The 19,801-nt window shown below is 41.3% G+C and overlaps 1 protein-coding gene and 1 long non-coding RNA gene across 3 annotated transcripts in view; one reads left to right on the top strand and one right to left on the bottom strand.

Annotated features, from left to right (window-relative positions):
- The window catches only part of SLC35F4 (solute carrier family 35 member F4), a 239,770-nt gene that overhangs the window by 175,474 nt on the left and 44,495 nt on the right, over window positions 1–19,801 (top strand). The gene's annotated exons all lie outside the window — the stretch shown is intronic.
- Window positions 10,829–19,801, bottom strand: part of LOC121493792 — a 45,455-nt gene continuing 36,482 nt past the window's right edge. For both annotated transcript variants that reach the window (XR_005988558.1, XR_005988557.1), the window contains exon 3: window positions 10,829–10,975. This is a non-coding gene — a long non-coding RNA (uncharacterized LOC121493792). The remainder of the gene's footprint in view (window positions 10,976–19,801) is intronic.

Below are 19,801 nucleotides of genomic sequence, written 5' to 3' on the forward strand. Positions count from 1 at the left end.
AGTATAAGGATAGGAACCTTGTCTGTATTGTTTACTAATAGATCTCCATATTCTTGCACAGAGCTAGCACACACTAGGTACTCAATAAATCTTGCACAATGAATGAAAAAATAAAAGAAGAGAAGAAGAAATGAATGAACTCTAGATTAGGTCGAGTCCCTCTGGTATACATACTTGTAACATCATTCCCTTTGGCCATACTTATTCCAATTTATGTTTTATTAGTAAAGCTTTTTGTTTGTTTTTTTTTCTTTCCAGTTAAACTCATGAGAACAGGGACCATGTTGTTTCCCATCTTATTTTCAGAGCCTAACACCTTGTGGCAGTTGCTCACTACCTTATTGATTGTGATTGTCCTACTTGAAGCACACCTCCCCTCCTCTACTTTTGGATCCTTGTTCTCCTGCTTTCCTCATGTTCCTCACTTTCATATGTGGGCTTCTTTTCTTCTTTCACTACCTTAGAAATTAATGTCCTTGGGACACTTGGGTGGCTCAGTCAGTTAAGCATCTGAGTTCAGCTCAGATCATGATCTCAGGGTCCTGAGAGTGAATCTCACATCAGGCTCCCTGCTCAGCAGGAAATCTGCTTCAAGAAGTTAGTGTTCCAACTGGGATAGATGTAGATTCATATCATGGAGCAGTACTCAGCAAGAATAAGGAGCAAACTTGATGCACACAACAATATTGGATGTGTCTCCAGGGCATTGTGCTGCTGAACTTTTCTGGGGGTGATGAAGCTGTTGTATATCCTGACTGTGGTGGTGGTTAGACAAATCAATACATGTAATAAAATGCCTGATAAAGGATTCACAGGATGTCTCTGTACAATTTTTACAACTTCCATGTAAGTTTAAAATTATTTGGGATGAGCACTTGGTGTTATACTATATGTTGGCAATCGAACTCCAATAAAAAAATATACAAAAAAAATTCAAAATAAAAGAGATTTTTTAAAGATCTTATTTATTTTTTCATGAGAGACACACACACACACACACACAGAGGCAGAGACACAGGCAGAGGGAGAAGCAGGCTCCACACAGGGAGCCTGTTGCAGGACTCAGTCCCAGAACCTGGGATCAGGCCCTGAGCCAAAGTCTCAACCATTGAGCCACCCAGGTGTCCCAGAAGATATTTTTAAAGAAAGTATCTTTAAGGGCTCAGCCAGAGTCCTGCTTTTCTTTACTTCCTGCAGGCTCTCCCTGTGAGCTGTTAGCTCCTCCTACACTCCTACAATGAGTGTAGTCTCTCCACTGATGCTCTCGGCTCCATCCCTCTTTCCTGGGCTCCAGTCTTGGGCCTTCAAGTACATAGCAGCCAGATGGATCTATCCAGATCTATCTGTGCTGGTCCTGAGTAAATTGATGCATATATAGTGGTAATTTCTGTTATCATGAAATGAGAAAATTCTGTTCCTATTTATGGAAACATTTCACTCTTGGAAAGTCTATACAAGTTAATTGCCTTTCATCAAAATCAGAATGTTTATCCTGGCAATATAGTCTTTCCATGTGATTTGCCCCAAGGAACTCAATACTTTTCCAAAGATTTTGTTGGTTTTGTTTCATCTGGTTGTACCCTAGAAATATTGTGCTTCGGTTACACACACACACACACATCACACACACACACACACACATCACACACACATAGTGCATATATATATAATGACATTATCAATTTCCCAATCTGGAACTTTAAAAAAATTTTTTAAAGATTACTTGTTTGAGAGAGGGGTGGGGGGAGAGAGAGAGAGAGAGAGAGAGGTAGGCAGAGGGAGAGGGAGAAGCAGAATCTTTGCTGAGTAGGGAGCCCAATGTGGGGCTCTATTCTAGGACCCCAAGATCATGACCTGATCAGAAGGCACACACTTAGCCAACTGAGCCACCTAGGCACCCCATGGAAATTAAAATTCTTAATATATGTTATACCACATGCACACACACACACACACACACACACATCTTTAGAAAGGTCATGCTTTACTAGTTCAGCAACTCTGCTGTGCTTTTAATGAAAAGCGATCTTGATTTTCCCTTTTCATTTTTTCAAGTTTTGCATTATGCCTAACAGTAGCTTAAGAGAAAACTTTTAGAGGAGGTCAAACATTGCTTAAACATGTGGCAAATGGTTTCCCAGGGAAACTGCACATCAGTGCTTGTAGCTTCCAGCAGTATCTCCAGAACGTCACCCAGACATCAGCCACAGCAGAGTGTTTGCTATAGAACTGGAGACTCAAACCAACTCAGAAAAAGCACTGTGAACAAGGTGAACCAGTTCAAAAGATGAAGAAACATTCTTCAAGAGTGGTGCCGTACAGTGTTTCTGCACGAAACTTACCTCTCTCAGACGGTAAATGCTGTTTTACTGGCCATTTGTCCTCCATGTGGCTGGTCTTAGGCTCCTTATGCTTATTATTGTCACTGTGTTTATTTTCTGTAGAAACCCTTAAAATACAGTTTAAATTACTCGTTGCCTACATTCGGGTTAGACTTACAGAATGGGCAGTTTGGAGATGAGCATTATTGTAGGGCAAATTTGTTAGAATCCCTAAAAGAGAAAACTTTTAACAGTTGCTTAGATTTGACTTATTTAAGTATCAGTTTATTTGGAGACTGAACTTTCTTATTGAATTCTAATTACAGAGATCTCTATCTTTGATTTCTCTGATATTTCAGTAATTGTATTTGGTTGCTGTTCCCTTAACAACGTACATAAGGAAAGTATATAAAGATTTCTGTATTAGAGTCTAGTGTGTGAAGAGATAAAAGTATTGAATAAAAGGAACTGAATAAAATGTATGTTTTCCTACATAGTTGAATTGAGATCCTTGTCAGCTTCACTGACATTTTGTGTGAGCTTGGATTGAGTCTAACTCTAAAGAAAGAAGGGGAAAACAACATTAGTTGTTTTAGGTGAAACAGTCATTTCAGATATTAACTAATATTGAATCTTAGAGACTCATATATTGAATGCTGATTGGTTTGTTTGAGAAAAAGAATTAAAATTATCTCCTTACCAACCCTACCTATATTAGTTGAGACAACAGATTTTTAAGTACTGGATTGGCAAATTGATAATGCCTTTATTTAATTCGGGAATATTTTACAATTACTTTTACTAAAACTGCTCCATAAATATTGTATTCAAGAATGAGTAATACAGTAATTTCCATTATATTACTCCTTGAGTTCATCTGAGGGACTTTGTATTTCATTGATAGTTCTGTGATGAATAGCAATAAACATCAAACTAATTAGGCAAAAAGCTCAGCTAAGCTATAATGATGTTTTAACTAAAAAATGCTTCTTTTTGAAAAAGCAGTTGAATTATTTCAAGTAGATACAATTCCATAAACAATTAGCTAGCAAAGTTTTGCTTAGACCTGATCTAAGGAATAAATGCTGCTGCTAGATAGCATATTAATCATTGATATTTATTATGCAGATGAATGCATGCAGAGGGGTTTGGCAAGTTCAGTGTCTTTCCTCAGTTTATTTCTCTACTCTGAATGGGTTCAACCAGACCCTTTTTTGAGACTACAAAACTAAACTCCAATCTGGCTTATATCCCATTGATTACAAAATGTAAAATACTTAAATCCCGAACAGTGGACCTTTACGTCCATCCTAAAACAAATTATGGGGCCTGAAGTCTTCCATTACCTCCAATTGGCAAAGCCAAAAAAATCAACACACTACTTTTCCAACTGCTGGTTTTATGTACAAAAGGCAGCGTTTTGAAAACCATCTGTTACAGTTGCCTTTGGATGAGCTTGTGTTATAATTTGTTGAATGTTACCACAGACCAAGAAAGAGAAGAGGAGCATTTGAGGACTATGTTGTCACATTGTGTATTCTCTTGCTTTTAGCCCGGAAGACTCTATCTTACATTTCTAGGGGATAAAAACCTCCTATTTTTCTTTTAAAATTTTCAAAAAGGAAGTCCTACACTCCTTTTTAGAAACACTACTCTGATGATTATCAGTCCTTACTATTGGGATTTTTTTCCTTAAATTGGCTTTATGTTAACCAAAATCTTTACAGCTACATTTTTGAGTTGATTTTCTTTCCTAGAGAACACATTCAGTTTGAAACTCTACCTCCACTTCTTAATCCATATATGGGATAATTCATATTCAAGGATCTCTAAAGTTCTATCCAGCAATTATTGCCCTTTTAGCACTTACTGCCATCCTATAGAGTAGTGGTTCTTGAACTTTTGGGGGACATGGATTCCTTGTTGAGTAGCCAAATGAAGTTGTGGAACATCTCCCCACTAATATGTACATGCCCACCATTTTTGGTTATAATTCCCAACATGTGGGGAACTCCTGAAGTCTTTGGATCCTGGGTAATGAGCCCCTGATGGAGCACAGACATCTTTTCATGTGTGAATTCAGATGTGAGTTGCTAAGAATTAAGACATTACTGATGCTTTATGCATGCCTGGATTCTTTAAATCAAATATACAAAGTTTTCCAACATTTTATTTTAAAATCTTGCTCATGTCATCAATCTGTTTTACTCCTGTACTAATAATAAATTCTAAATGTTAGATAGAAACTTTTAAGGCTAGTTTTAAATCTTCTCTTAGATCTCTCCTGATATGATTTTATTACTGAAATGCAAAAAGAAAAAGAAAATAAATCTCATCATGAGACAGCATCATTATTTATCCCAAGGACAAGTAGATTCTACTGAATTTAAATGGCATCTTTAAAGTCCTTTCTGTCCCCTGCATATCAGGTAAGAGTTTACTTTTTGGAAAAGAGAAACGTTTAATTTTTGAAAAAAAAAAAGAAATTATTATGATCTGTAAATGGCATGCAGTGTATTCTAGGATTCTTGCTATGGTGCTTGGCTTAACTTCTTCTCTTAGGCTCCTGCTGAGTATCACTTCTTCAGGAAAACTTATCTGAGCCCAGGCCTGGTTAGATGTCCCTATCATGGTGCGTGCAGAACTGCTTGACCTCTCCTTTCACAGTACTTAAATGTACTATTGCAATTGTCCATTTGGGGTCTATATTTCTCTAAAGGTTTTTAATTTGGTGAGGGCAGCAACTTTCTCATTCACAGTTATTTTTCTGCACCTAACTTGGTGCCTAGAATATGCAGGGTATTGAGTAAATTTTTGTTGGGAGAATAGATAAACAAATGCATAATACATTGTACATAATGATTAGGTAGCTCTGACATTTTTTTAAAAGAATATGTGCAGTCAGAATGAGCCAGATTTTCAATATGGGATTTCCCTGCTTGGAAGTCTAACCTATATATCAGCATCAGAAAGCTGAGGCTGAAATTATCTGATTTAATATTGATGTTGTTTTCATAATACATAGAAAACCACCTTTCTGATGGCTGTGGCTCTGGTTGTGGGTGAGAGAGAGGGTAGCGAGAAGAGAGAAAAATGGCTAAGGGTTAGCCAGCTATGGCCAGGAAGGGAGTGGAGGAAGCTCACCTATAATGGCGTGGGATTAAGCAAAAAGGAATTTTGTCATTCAAGATGAAGCTAGAGCTGTGGTTGAGAGGTAGAAAGATCTAGGATATATGGACCAAGAGAGGCAGGGAAGCAAGGATGGTCTGAAGCAGTGAGTAAAAGAAACTGGGTTTAAAATGAACAGCAGGGCAACCCTGGTGGCTCAGTGGTTTAGCACTGCCTTCAGTCCAGGACCTAATCCTGGAGACGGGGGATCGAATCCTGTGTCGGGCTCCCTGCATGGAGCCTTCTTCTCCCTCTGCCTGTGTCTCTCTCTCTCTGTGTCTCTCATGAATAAATGAATAAAATCTTTAAAAAATTAAATTAAATTAAATTAACAGCAAATAATGGAGGTAGACAGGTGAGTGTTGGAGCTTGGGAAATCCCTGGATGCAATGGTGCTCCAGGCATCTCTTCTGCACAGACACAATGAGCCCACCTGAGTCATCTATTTCTTTGGACGGTTGATCTTCCACATGCTTAACTCTATTAGTCTTCTCTGGGAATTCTGGATGTTTTTCACTGAAAGGGAAAATATTCCTCTTGGTATCCTTTTCACAGGGGATTATATACATCAGTGATTAAACATTCAAGTTCAAACTTTTGAAATTAACCAAAATGGGCTTTTAATAATCAGAACTTGATGTGTAAACTTTGTAGCAGATTTGACATCAAACTGGCATATCTGCAGTCTCCAATTTTCCCTTCTTAATTCTGTAAAATTATTTTTTCATCACCACACTGATGAGGTACATGGTATGAGAATACTATTGGTTGCTGCTCTGAGTGGATTAAGAGAAATATTATCAAAATAAGAGAATAGATACAGAGTTACAGTTGGGGAAGATGAAAAAATTTGGAAATGGATGGTAGTGATGGTTGAACAACAATAGCAATATATTAATGCCACTGAACATTACCCTTAAAAAAGGTAATAATGGTAAATTCTATGCTATACCAGAGTAAAAATATAAGAGAATGGCAATGAGTTTGATATGAAGAATGGTAGTTGTTTCCCAGTTTCATATATAGAAAATCAAGAGACAGAATGAAAAAGAAACATCCAGGATCAGATGCTTAGTCGGAGTTAAACTGACCACTAAGCCCTGGGAATCCTAATTTCTGGTACAATGTTCTTTTCAGGCAAAACTGCAGATTCAACCCTATGCCTTTGGTATGCGTAACTGAGATTCTGAAAGTCTCATAACATTGTTTTATAAAAATGATCAGTTTCAAAATGCACACAGTGGAATTTTAAAACCATGTCCTTTGATAAAGCATGAGTGTAATAAATTTGTCATGCATCTTATTCAATTTCCTCTTGAAAATACACTCTTTAAAGCAGCATGTAACACTGCAAAATATGAGCCTTTGGATTTTAAAGGAAAATCAGTTTCTGTTTCTTATTCTTTCAGGGATTCTTCTTTAGATCTTTCACTCTAGGGAAAGTTCCAGATGCAGTGATATTTCCTGAGAAATATCCTGCCCTGTGTCTAGGTATAAGTCTGAAAATCCCTTCCTTAGAAGAAACACAGGATTATTTCTCAGTTGTCATGGTGATGCTTAGGGAAGATAACTTTTTAAGGAGGTGAGGGGGAAGTACCATATTGGGTTGCATAAGCAAAGTCTATGATTTTAACTTGTACCTAGCTGGCAGTTGTGCTAGTTCATACCAAATCCACAAAGTTTTCATAAAAATTTAAAATTCTTTACACTAAAATTTCCCAGAGTGTCTAATTCCACTTTCTCATTTTCTAAATGAGAATGCTCCAATCTAGGAATGGTTAAGTGACTCCCTAGGGTCACCCAACCTCCTCACTTCAGGTTGCCTTTCAAACCTTTCTTATGCACTTGTTCAGAACAGAAACCAAGTTCTGGAATGGCTGATAGACCACAGAGATGCCATAACAGGGAACTAACTCTCTGTTCTGAAATTGACCACCGCTCCCATTTTCACCTCACAAAGAGAGGACTCATATGCTATTTTCCTCCCCTCTTCATTAAAATGACTGCCTGAGGTGGAATTCTCTCTCTCTCTCATCTCTCTTTCTCTCTCTCTCTCTCTCATCTCTCTTTCTCTCTCTCTCTCTCTCATCTCTCTTTCTCTCTCTCTTTCTCTCTCTCTCATCTCTCTTTCTCTCTCTCTCTCTCATCTCTCTTTCTCTCTCTCTCTCTCTCTCTCACACACACACACACACACACACACACAATCTATTTTTAACCTCATTTACTTCCCATTTCTTTTTCAATTTGCTCTTAGAGTTATTATAAACCTCTGCTGTTTGTTTGGTTCCTCTCTCATGCATCCTGTTTTTCCCTCCAGTGTCTTCCCTCCCAAGCCCTATTTCTGTGGAAATAAGAAATGTATTCTTGCAAGCTAAAAGAAATGTGTGTTACATTGATAAGCAAAAAATTGATGCTAATGGGATATCTTTATCAAAGAAGAGAGTCCTAAGATTTGATGGGAAATTCAAATAAAGATGCTGGGCGTCAATGCTGAAAGTCTTCAGGAAATACACAGCAGTTTCCCTCGGGGTCCCCTCCAAAACTTATTTACAACTTCTTTCTCTTCCTTAAATTAAATCTACTTTTCTTCAACCGCAAACATTCAACATAAATTAGTCAATGTTGTCTAGTTTTGCTTAATGACTGTGCTTCTTCACTGCAAATGTACAATGTTTTAACAATGCAGTGCGTTAAATGGGACTTGAGTCCCAATCTGAGGTCAAACCACAGTTTATAACTTTGTTTATATGGGGAAATGCATTTAGAGTTGAGAAAAAACTCCAGTTTATAAGTCAGATTTTGCCTATGGTATTTGCCTTGTGCTTCAGTAAAATTCAATCAGTAAATATTTTTGGAGAACCTTTTGGGTGAAAGGTATCCTTCTGGGTGCTAATGTTCTGCAGATAAAATGACAATGAAGTACATTATCTCACCTAATCCCTTACAACAACCCTATAGATACCACTCTCCTTGCCACTGAAGAAGCTGAGGCTCAGAAAGGAAACCGCACTTGTTCCAGAGCACAACGTGGTGAGAAGCAGTGTTGATATTCCAGCCTTGGAGTCCAGACTTCCAAGTCTGGACTCTTTAACTGTGCTTAGTGCAGAGTTTTTGCTCTAAAGAGACTCTGCCGGAAGCCATGCTGGACCTTAGAAAATCCTTGGAAGCTACATTGTCAGCAGCTTCCAGAAAAAGAATTTGTGTTAAATCTCAGATGGGAAAAAGTTTCCTCTGACTGTTGCTATATAGAAATGCCTCTCAGTGAATGCTATTCCAAGTTACTGGGAGATCAGAAAGTGTCATTGGAACAACTGAGACTCTGAGAGGACAGAGAGACTGTGGGTCTTGTGACTATGAGCATCCCACTGGTGAGGAGGGAAGGGGATGTAGGGAGGGAAACTGCCATCTTCTTGGTGGAGTGTATGACAAGCTCTCCTTTTGTCGCCTAACAAGACTTTGTAGAAATCAAGCCTCATATATTTCACTTTGATCTAAACCCCTGATGAAGCCACATACATAATAAATTATATAATTACTCTATTAAAATTTGCCAGAAATCCTGGAGAGCTGATTCTTGACTATGCACCTGTTGATCAGACCAACTCAGCAGATCTGTTAATGGTCTCCATCCAGAAGATAGAAACAGACACAAAAATCATCCTGTCCTTGCTGTCCAGATCTTAAATGTGATAGCTCCTTAGAGTCAGCTTATCTGGCATTCATGAGATCTAAAAGCAATTGCCAATGCAGTTTCCATTTCCTGTTCACATTTCAAAAATTCAAATACAAAGAAACCCCTTTTGATGGGGGGAGGACTCACAGAACCAGCTGAGGCTTTATTTTGGAAAAGACAACTAAATTGGCTTTTTTAGTTGGGGGCATGGGTAAGATGGGGTACATAGGGCCGCTGACTACCCCCAACGGTAGGCTGAGGACTGGGGCTGAGCCTCAGGTGGGTCTCCTGCTCCCTACACTCCCCTGCACAGCTCCTTTCCCTAAAGTCTCTATGGCAGCCACAGGAGGGGAGACTGGGAGGGTTCTCAGTGGCTGTTCACTTGGACAAGACATCATAGGACTTAGATGCCAGTTTCCTATCACAGGTCTCGATCTTCTTCACAACAATGGCCTGGTTGGAGGAGGCGCTAACATGCTTGAAGGAGCTGGAGCCCCCACCAGAGCTGAAGTTGGACTGGAAGAAGCTCAGGCTGTTGTGGAGGCCAGGGCTGGTGAGACCCAGTGGGCCCAGCTCAGCCCACATGAGTAGCACTGGTGGTCCCAGTATGGATGGCATGTTCTGCATCCCAGACTCCAGCTGACTCTCCCACCCTCCAGCAGCTTGGGTAGATGGCAGTCTCGCTGTCCAGGGCCACACTGACATTCATGAGCTCCCGGTACTTGCACAGCCCCTGCACCAAGATCTGCTCAGCTTGCTGCAGGGCAGCCTGCAGCTCAGCCAGCTTGGCGTCAGGGCCCTTACTGGCCCGCTCCCACACACTGCCCAGCAATCGGTGAGGGTGGCCTCCACCGAAGCCCTCTGGCCTTTGAGGCCCTGGATCTCAGTGGGGAGTCCGCTGATGTTCAGATTCACCTCAGAAACCTCCATCTTCCTGCATCGGAGGTCATCCGTGTGCGTCCCAGTGAAGTTCAGCAGCTCCTACTACTTGATCTGCTACTTGATCTGCTTGCTGTTGAGGCCCTCAGTCTCTGACCGGCTGCGGCTGGCCATCTCCCGCCCTGGACCTTGAGCTCGCGATGATGCCATTTGGCCCAGGCACACTCCAGCTCTACCTCGTTGGTGTAAGCTTCACCCACAGCCTTCCTGATAGCGACAAATGCATTCTCCATCTCTGCAGGCTTTTTAATCTCTCCCTCATATTTATTCTGAAGTCCTCCGCCAGCCCCTGCACTTTACCAAGTGCCACTTCCAGCTTCAGCGTCTCCTGTACCACTGTGTCTAGCTGTCTACAAAGCTTGTTGATGTAGTTCTCAGGCATATTGTCCTGTTGCTCTGAGCTGTTTTCTGCTCCTGTAGGTGGCTCTACTTGGTCTCCAGCAAAACAAGTTTTGCTGCTCCAGGTTCTGCCTTATCAATAAAGGAGGCAAACTTGCTGTTGAGGGAGGGTCTTCATCTGCTCCTTGTTTTGGGTGCTTCTGGCCTGGAAGGTGGGGTTCACATCCAGCTTAAGAAGACTCAGCAGAAAAAAAAAAAAGAAGAAGACTCAGCAGACTCTGATCCACTGAGACATCTGTGATGCCCCACACACCCCTAGACCTACTGTAACCACAACCATACTCATGCTGGTATGGAGGCCACCCTGCAAGCTCCTGTGCTACCCACCTGGAAGAAGACTGAGAGGCAGACACAGACATCAGGCACTCTTGTGTATGAGCAGCTGGTGAAGGCCCTGGGGGCCAGAGGTGAACACTTTGTAGGACTTCTGGGTCACTCTGATAGACATGGTGGAGGCAGGAACAGAGGTGAGTTGCTGGACCAGAGAAATCCAAAAGGAACTGAGAAGCTGCTTCTAGGTAGGGGTGAGGGAATCTTGATGTGTCTGGAGTTTAGTGACTTTCCTGCTGTTTTAATCAACCAGTTTCACAAATATTTATTGAGCAGTTAATGTGTGCCTAACATCCTTTCATAAAGGAATAAGAGGCTCAAAACAAGTAAGAATTTAGTTCTTGTCCTTAATTAGGGCATTTCTAATCTTGTCAATTTATTTATTTAGTCATTAAACATATGTTTCTTGAGCATATGTTGGGTGATAAAATATAGGCACATTGAAGCTACTGAAAATAAAGAGCATGATTAGGTGCTACACTTAGTTTCTCCTCTAGGAGAAACAGGCAACTCCACAAATGCTCATGAAAAGCTACTAGGTGCCAGGACTGGGGACACAAAAATGGCCAAGATTGAGCCCATACTATTCAAAAGCTGAAAGCCAAGAGAAAAATAAGTACAACAGAACTGACAGTACAGTATGGTGTAATTCGATACATGGGGCTTACACAGAGGAAAGCAAGTGGTCCAGGATTGCCCCTGAGAGTGGGCAACATTTGACCTGAGTCCTGAAGCTCAAATATGAGTTCATAGAATGTAGGCCCAGGGGTTGGATGGGGAGAAGTGGTCAATGGCATGGCTAGAGGAACATTCAAGCTTGTAGTTGCCTGTGACAGTGTTGGGAGTCCCAGGTCTGTCTTCTCCAACTGGCCCATGAATTCCAGTGGCCCCAGACTTTAATCTCTGCTTCCTCTATTCAGTGGTGCCACAGGGCTCTACTCAGACTCACTTTTCTGCTCCACAAGGAGGCAACTGCCTCCAAACAGAGGCTGGAGATCAAGAGGCTTACCTTGTGACCTTCCTTAGAGATTGCAGTCTGATGCTACCTGTTGGCCAATGCTGGGAAACAGTTACCTCATGTGGTTTATCCAGTTTGTGGACAAGTCCTGTACAAGTTACTTCATCATAGCTGGAACTTTCCCATGTATCTTTAATAACCCTTTACTCAACCCTGATGCTCAGTCCTTCCAATTTCTCGAACCTCTGGCTTCTCTTACCCTTGTGTCTCTGCTTCTGTCTCTGACCCTACTTCATTTTGTTTGCTGTCCTCAATTTATCCACCACCTAATATTCCCCAGGACTATTCCCCAGTATACTTATCTTGGACCCTCTGGGCATCTACTCTGTGTTCGTAGCTCTAGATGGTTAATTACTTGTCCTGCCTTCTCTGTCTCTTTTATGTTAATGTTTGCACTCTGTGTGACTAGTCCTGTCTTCTTCATCTGAAGTGGTTGCCCTATAAGTATTGTTCCTATTTCTAGAGTGTTGCAGTTTCTCATACCATCCGGGCTCAGGTTCCTCAAGAAACCGATTTTAATTAAGCCCAGGATTTCACTATATCAGGGCTTTTGATGTTGGGTTGTGATTCATCTGTTTTCCAGCCTCTTTGCACCGGTGTACTCTGAACCACAGCAGAGAGACTTGATTTGCACTCTCTTCGTAGCCCAGATAACCTAGGTCTTTTTTTTTTTTTTTTTTTAAGATTTTAGTTATTTATTCATGAGAGACACAGAGAGAGGCAGAGACATAGGCAGAGGGAAAAGCAGGCTCCATGCAGGGAAAGCCTGATGAGGGACTAGATCCCAGGACTCTGGGATCTTGCCCTGGTCCGAAAGCAGGCACTAAACCACTGAGCCACTCAGGCATCCCACCAGATAACCTAGTTTAATGTCTGACACACAAGAGACTCCTCAGTAAGTGTCTATAAATGGATGAATGAATGAGGGTTGCCAAGTCAAAACAAATAGTAGCCAGGAAAATTAGCTACAGGGTATAAGTGTGTGGGTCAAGGTTTACCCAGAGTTTTCTCTCTGATAGCAGATAACTTCCATCCTCACATGGCAGTAACTCTGTGCAGTCCTGGGGGCCGGGAACTCTTGACAGTCAATTATGCAAGAAAAGGCCAAAGGAGGAGGGCATAATGTGGGGGGATTGGAGGAGTAGGGGTGGCAAGAGGGGTCAGAATCAAGAAATGTCTAAGAAGGTGATGCCAGCAAGACCGATGACATTTTTCCAGGGCTCCTGCAGTAAATTTAAGTGATCTTCCAGACAGTGTGAACATCAGAAGTATCTTCCACTCCATTAGATAAATTTAGGATTGCAAGGAGAGAGCATGCCTCACACGCTGCAAGAGCTGCCTCTGCAAGAGAATTTTTCAATCTCTTATGCTCAGTCATCAGTACCAGTGCAGCACACATGCCAACACTTGCCTAGCAGCTGTGATTTGCTTCACATGGGCAAATATGGTCCCCCCAGGGGATCATTTACTCTCATTTGCTTACCAAAGGCATAAAACAAACATTTTAATATTTATTCCTCATTGCTGGCCAAGAAATGGCCTTGATGGTGAGTGAGGATTTTGACTGAACATTTGAAATGACCTTGGGGGCAGGGAGGTGATTAATATGCCAAATCAGTTTCCCTGAATTCTTTCTGTGTAGGAAGATTTCAGGAAGCTTAAAGTAAATTTCACATCTCCTATTGAATTACAGTACCATGCATGATTTTTATGAATCTTTTGTACAGTGAATAAGAGATTTTCTTGTAACAAAACTATCCTGGGGCGCCTGGGTGGTGCAATCAGTTAAGCTTCCGACTCTTAGTTTCAGCTTAGATTGTGATCTCAGGGTCATGAGATCAAGTGCCACGTGGAGCCCCCCACCCCAGCCCTGTTGGGCTCTGCGCCCAGCCAGTAGTCTACTTGAGATTCTCTCTCTCTCTCTCTCTCTGCCCCACCCCCCTGCACACATATACACACACTCTCTCTCAAATAAATTAATAAATCTTAAAAAAAAAAAGTATTCTGAAACACCTGGGTCTGCCATCTTTCTTCTATCCATCCTGCAGCTCCTCAATTCCATTAAGCCCAGGATTTGTCACTATATCAGGCTTCCCATGTTGGGTTATAATTCACCTGCTTTCTGGTTTCTTTGCCCCTGTGTAGTATGAACCAAGACAGAGAGACTTGGTCTTCTCCCTGCATCCATCCATCTGGATAGATGTCCATCCTTATCCCCTATATAACAGATTTGGGAGCTTTGTCTACTCCTTCAAATAACAGAATTTCTGTATTTTAAAAATATGTATAGAAAATATGTCCTTTCTCTTTGCATTTGTGTGTTGTCAACACTTCCTGCTTGTGCTTTCTCACCTTCCATGCCTTTCTCAGTAAACGCCAGTCCCTTTGCCCCTGCTACTCCACCAATGGTAATCTTCCCACAGTCAACAATGACTAAAGCCAAACCCTGCAGCATGGCTTTCTTCTGCTCTCTTTCTCTGGCTTCCATATTCTTTCATCCTCCTGTTTCTTCCCCATACCTTTTGGCTGCTTTTATTTTTATAGGTTCATACCCCTTTAATTATTGGTTTTCTTGACTCTCAGCCCTAGTTATCTGCATTACTTAGCATTCTCTCTCTGGATAATTTTATTCCATCTGGTATGAGTTTATTACTACAGTTGCCATGGCAAAGTACCACAGATTTGGTGGCTTATAACAGAAATGTATTGTGTCACAGTTCTGGAGGCTAGAAATCTGAGATCAAGGTGTCAGCAGGGTGTCTTCCTTCTGCAGCCAGGGAGAAGGAATGTATTCTATGCTTCTTGCCTAGCTCCTGGTGATTTGTTGACAACCTTTGCCATTCTTTGACTTATAGAAACACCTTAGTATCTGCCTTCATCTTTACATAGTGTTTTTTCTGTTTGTGTGTGTGTGTCTGAATTTCCCCTTTTTATACAGATACCAGGGCTATGGGGTTTGGGCCGACCCTAGAGACTTCATGTTAATTTGATTACCTCTGTGAAGATCCTATCTCCAAATAAGGTCACATTCTGATATACTGGGTGTTAGACTTCAACATGTGTTGAGAAGAGGTGGGAGATATTCAACCCATAATATTTCTTATAGCTTTGATGACTTGTCTGTATTGACTCTCCAATCTGTGTCTCCATCCCAAACCCGTCTTTTGGATTCTGGATCTCTGTGTCCAACTGCCCACTATCCATCTCTCTTGGATGACTCTCAACATGTTTAAAGATTCAACGTGTTTAAGAATGGTGCCTTATCAATTCAGTTGTCCTGGACAGAAACTGATGCTTATTTTTTACTCCTTCACCCTCATTTCTAAAACCACATCCAATAATTTACCAAATTTTGTCAGTTTTATCTATGCAGTGGCTCTCAAATCAAACCTTCTCTGATCTCACTGCTACCACTTCTGCAAGGCCACTAGTATCTCTCCCCCAGACCACTCCAGTGGTTTCCTAACAAGTCATTCTATCTCTGGTTTTACTCTCTCTAAGCCATTCTCCACATTGCAGGGCACTCTTCTAAAAACCCAAATCTGATCATTCCATTTCTCTGCTTAAGCTTTCAATGGCATTGAGTAGCCTTGGAAGTAGACATTGGACCCAGACAGCTGATGTTAGGCCTTGAGCTGGACATTGAAGGGACAGTAGAAACTAGGAGAGTGGGGAAGAGGCTTGTATGAATGTGGACCTTGGACTAAACCTTGTGGGTTTAGATTCAAGGGCCCTATAGTTCACCTACCTGCTAGGTGTGGACACCTACAACAATTGTGAAAGTGACCTGATGCTGATCATGTAGCTTTCCCCATATCCCTCAAGGCAGAAATTTGTGAATTGTTGTCTTTAGATTGTGGCCTAAATCACAGTGAAGCTGCCCAAGCAGCTGCTTCTGCCAGTTCCTGCCTTGCACTCCTCTCTGGTGACCGATGTAGATGCTAACAGCATTAGCTATACCCTGGCATTCTCTTCTACCCACTTATTTTTTTCTGCTCACGCATAAGGCATAAATATTTTGTGAACTCTTCCGTAAGCTTATGGTTTAAAAGCCAATTCCCAAATGAGAAGATACTGGTGGACCATTGGCAGTTGCAAAGGGCTGAGCAGTCAATTGGCTCCAAATTAAAACCTGGCTTGTTCACCCATTCAGCATTTAATGCTGTTTATGGAAGTTACTGTGTAATTGGCTTTTTTCCTCTCTTGGACCATAAGAAAATGAGGGCAGGCATCATGCCTTCTTGTCTTCCTTGCACTTAGCAGAGGGCCAGATACATAGTAGGCATCAATAACTTTTTAATTAATGGATCATCACACAATTAGGCTAATAGGTACAGGACTTTGGGTTATCCTGAATTGGTTTTTGACTACAATGAATTATGAGGCTGCCTTGTGAACGCTTTGTCTACTCCATCAGTCAAAAAATTCACCAGGGCCATTTGGAAGGGAATGTATCCCAGGAGAGCCTACCAGGAAGGACTTTGTAAGTAGAGAGTTTCTACAGTCAATAGGGCATATTTTTCAAGATTTTCAGGGCAATAGTGACATTGCTGGAGGGTGGTAATGAAGCCACAAGGTACATAGGGATCTTAGCTCCTTTCATGTACACCTACCTGCACATGAGTAAAACTCCAGTTCTAATTACAAGGAAATCAAGATGTTAGGAGCAGAAGAGACAAAGGCTCATTAGAAGAAAGTCAAAATGAAGGCTTAATGAAAATCAAACAGGATCAAAGAAGCAAGCTCAACATATGAAAATCCAGAATTAGAAAACAAATTAGAGTTAGTTATTTTAACAAGAAGCTATTTCAAGCATAAACACTCCCACTGCATCTGAAATGTGATTAATGTAAAATTAATCAATTCATGTAAAATATGATTAATACCATGACATTACTTATATGTGTTTTAAAAATAATATGTATGATATTATAAAAAGCAAAATAGTTGTGTAGTCTTAATGCTGGTATCTTACCAACTGAGACACATGGATGGGTATTCAAAGGTAAAATTTCCAGGACTCCATTTAATACTCCAGGAGTAACCAAGCTATATATTTATACTAGGGCAGGTAGAACTTCTACATTTATTTTCTTCATATGGCACAGTGTTTTCTTACATATATTGCTTCAATTTATTGAGCTGATCTCTTTGGGAAATGTTCTAAAGTGAATCCTACATTTCTTTTGGCTTTCCTGGGTTAAAGTGAGTATTTCAGAGCCATCATGGCAAGCCTTTTTACTGTATAGCCAATGAATCTCCACCTGAGTTGGCATCAGGCCTAAAGTGACAGAGGAGAGCAGTGAGGTCGATACATCACTGAGGTTCTCTTCACCTTCACCTAGGAATCAGCCAGCTCCCTTTGGATGGCGAGGGAAGGACTTACCTCCAGGTGTTCAGCAAAAGGTAATGGCCAGCTATATCCCCTTAAGAATTTCTGCCATTGGGATGCCTGGTTGGCTCAGCGGTTGAGCATCTGCCTTTGGCCCATGGTGTATCCTGGAGTCCTGGGATCGAGTCCCACGTTGGGCTCCCTGCATGGAGCCTGCTTCTCTCTCTGCCTGTATCTCTGCCTCTGTGTGTGTGTGTGTGTGTGTGTGTGTGTGTGTGTGATGAATAAATAAAATAAAATAAAATAAAATAAAATAAAATAAAATAAAATAAAATAAAATAAAAAAGAATGTCTGCCATTGGGTTCTTCCAGGGCAGCTGGCAAGAATTCCAGAAAATCTTCCTAAATCTTCCTAAATCTCTCCATAGGCCCCTCCCTGAGAACAGAGTGTATCATTCGTAGAGTAAGGCCATAATAAAGGGAAGTAGTGGGTGAGGACATCAGAGAGAAGAGGGAGAGGACAGGAAAGGAGGATGCTGTGGGGTTGGGTACATGTGAAGGTCCCAGAGAGGCTATCTCAGACAAGGCTCTCAACGCAGAGCCTCCAAAGTTGCTATGACTAGTTAGCAAAAGGGAGATTTACGGGTGGACTGGGGTGGAGACACTCAGAGAACCTTGGAAAATGTGCAGGAACTGAGGGCCTTTACAGCCAAGCAGCTGGGATAGTACTCCAGGATGCTGCTGTTGCCATCACTACCCACTTCCAGGCTGCCAGTGTTGCTCACGGAACTTGAACCATCCTGATTTCTCAAGATTTAAAATTCTGGGGATAGGAGGGTCTCATGGGGTGAAACCCAGTCACGCCTGTCCCCTATTGTCGGGAGCAAGGAGAGCTTTAGACCTCTTAAAGAGCCTCCTTTGGCTTCTATTGTGGAATATGGGGCACTTCCCCAACAAGCCTTATATAATTGGGGGGGGGGGGCAGGGAAAGGACAAGGGGGCAGGCCCCCTAAATGGGAAGGAGTTGAGTGCCTGAGTGCCGGGCAGTTAAAAGTAGGACAGAGGCCCAAGGTATTCACATTAAAAAACATTCAGGGAGTTGTTAATGGGGCTTAGAGATTTTTTAAAAAATTGTCATTTGTTCTTTTTCAGTGAACGACACTTTCTATCATCTTGGAAATTACTTAAGACCGAGGCTATCACCAAAAAATAAAAAACGTTAAAGGCAATTTTATAGTATTTCTGCTGATTCATATCTAGGATCAGCCAAATACATTTGAAATTATTTAGTAGGTACCTTGGGAATACTTAAAAACCCATTCCAGATTCTATAAATGTTCAGCAAAAATCACCAAGGTTAACCTATAATCTAACTCTCCAGATGATGAAGGTGTGAGGAATAACAAGGGTATGTAGTCAGAGACTGAGGATGGGCAGGATAAGAAGTAGCTGGAATTAGGAAAACAACTGTAGACTTAATTAATTAATGTGATCGGGGCTCTAGTTGAGGAAAGGGTGACATTTTGAGCAGTGCTGAGGAAATAAATGCTTGATACTGGATAGAGATATAGGTCCAGAAATGATCTAAACAAGCATCTGTAAAGGATGATATTTTGTTTGGGACAAGGGAGCCAAAAGAAATGCAAGAGGTGGAAGGGATGGGGGTGGGAGCAGAAAGAGAGAATCTTAAGCAGGCTTCACACCCAGCAGGGAGCCCAACACTGGGCTGGATCTCATGACCTTGAGATCATGACCTGAGCTGAAATCGAGAGTTGTACGCTTAACCAACTGAGCTACCCAGGCGCCTGCCAACCTCTCTTTAGTATACAAATCCAGAACATGTGCTTGACAAATACATGGGTTGCTAAATAAGAATAGAGGCCCTTTGGCATATATAGGCCTGGGGTAAATGGTGGTCAGGTTGGATCCCACAACAGTGAGATCATGACCAGGAAGAGTAAGTATGACCAGTTAATAAGCACAAGATACTGTTATTATTGGTATTCTTTTGATTTTACCATGTGAATGTCTGGATCTCAGCAGGGAAAAAAGGGTCCCACTGCAATACATGTTTCTAAAAGGGGAAGTCCTGTCTCTCTTTAAAGAGTATGTTTTGCTTGAACAACTTCCAAATAGATGTCTTCCTTCCAGTTCTGTGTGTTCTGTGCATATTGCCCTCTCCTGCCAATTTTGCCTTCATGAAACTCAGCTTCCAATTTGTCATCCCTCTTCAAAATACCTCTTTTGCTCTTAACAACTAAAAGGGCAAAATCCTCACTTTCCTTTGTTGGAAGCTGTTTTAGGCTCTCTTCCTATTTGGACCCTGCTCATGTACTAGCATCTGCTGGAATCCGTCATCCTCTGCTAAGTATTCTGTAACTGTCCAGGCTGAAGTTAATCTCCCTACTCTCTGAACAATAATTGTCCTTATTTTCTGTATTTCCCCTTCACACAGAAAGAGCTCAACAATGCTGATTGGCTGAAATGGGAAGGGCAACAAAATATACTGGAAAGAATATGGGCTTTGGAACTGGACCCGTCTTGACTTTTTAAATCCTTATTTGGACTATTAAAGATCCATTTTCCTTATCTATAAAATGGGAATAGTAAAATCCACCCCA

Source organism: Vulpes lagopus, chromosome 6, assembly GCF_018345385.1.
Source record: "Vulpes lagopus strain Blue_001 chromosome 6, ASM1834538v1, whole genome shotgun sequence".
NCBI lineage: Eukaryota > Metazoa > Chordata > Mammalia > Carnivora > Canidae > Vulpes > Vulpes lagopus.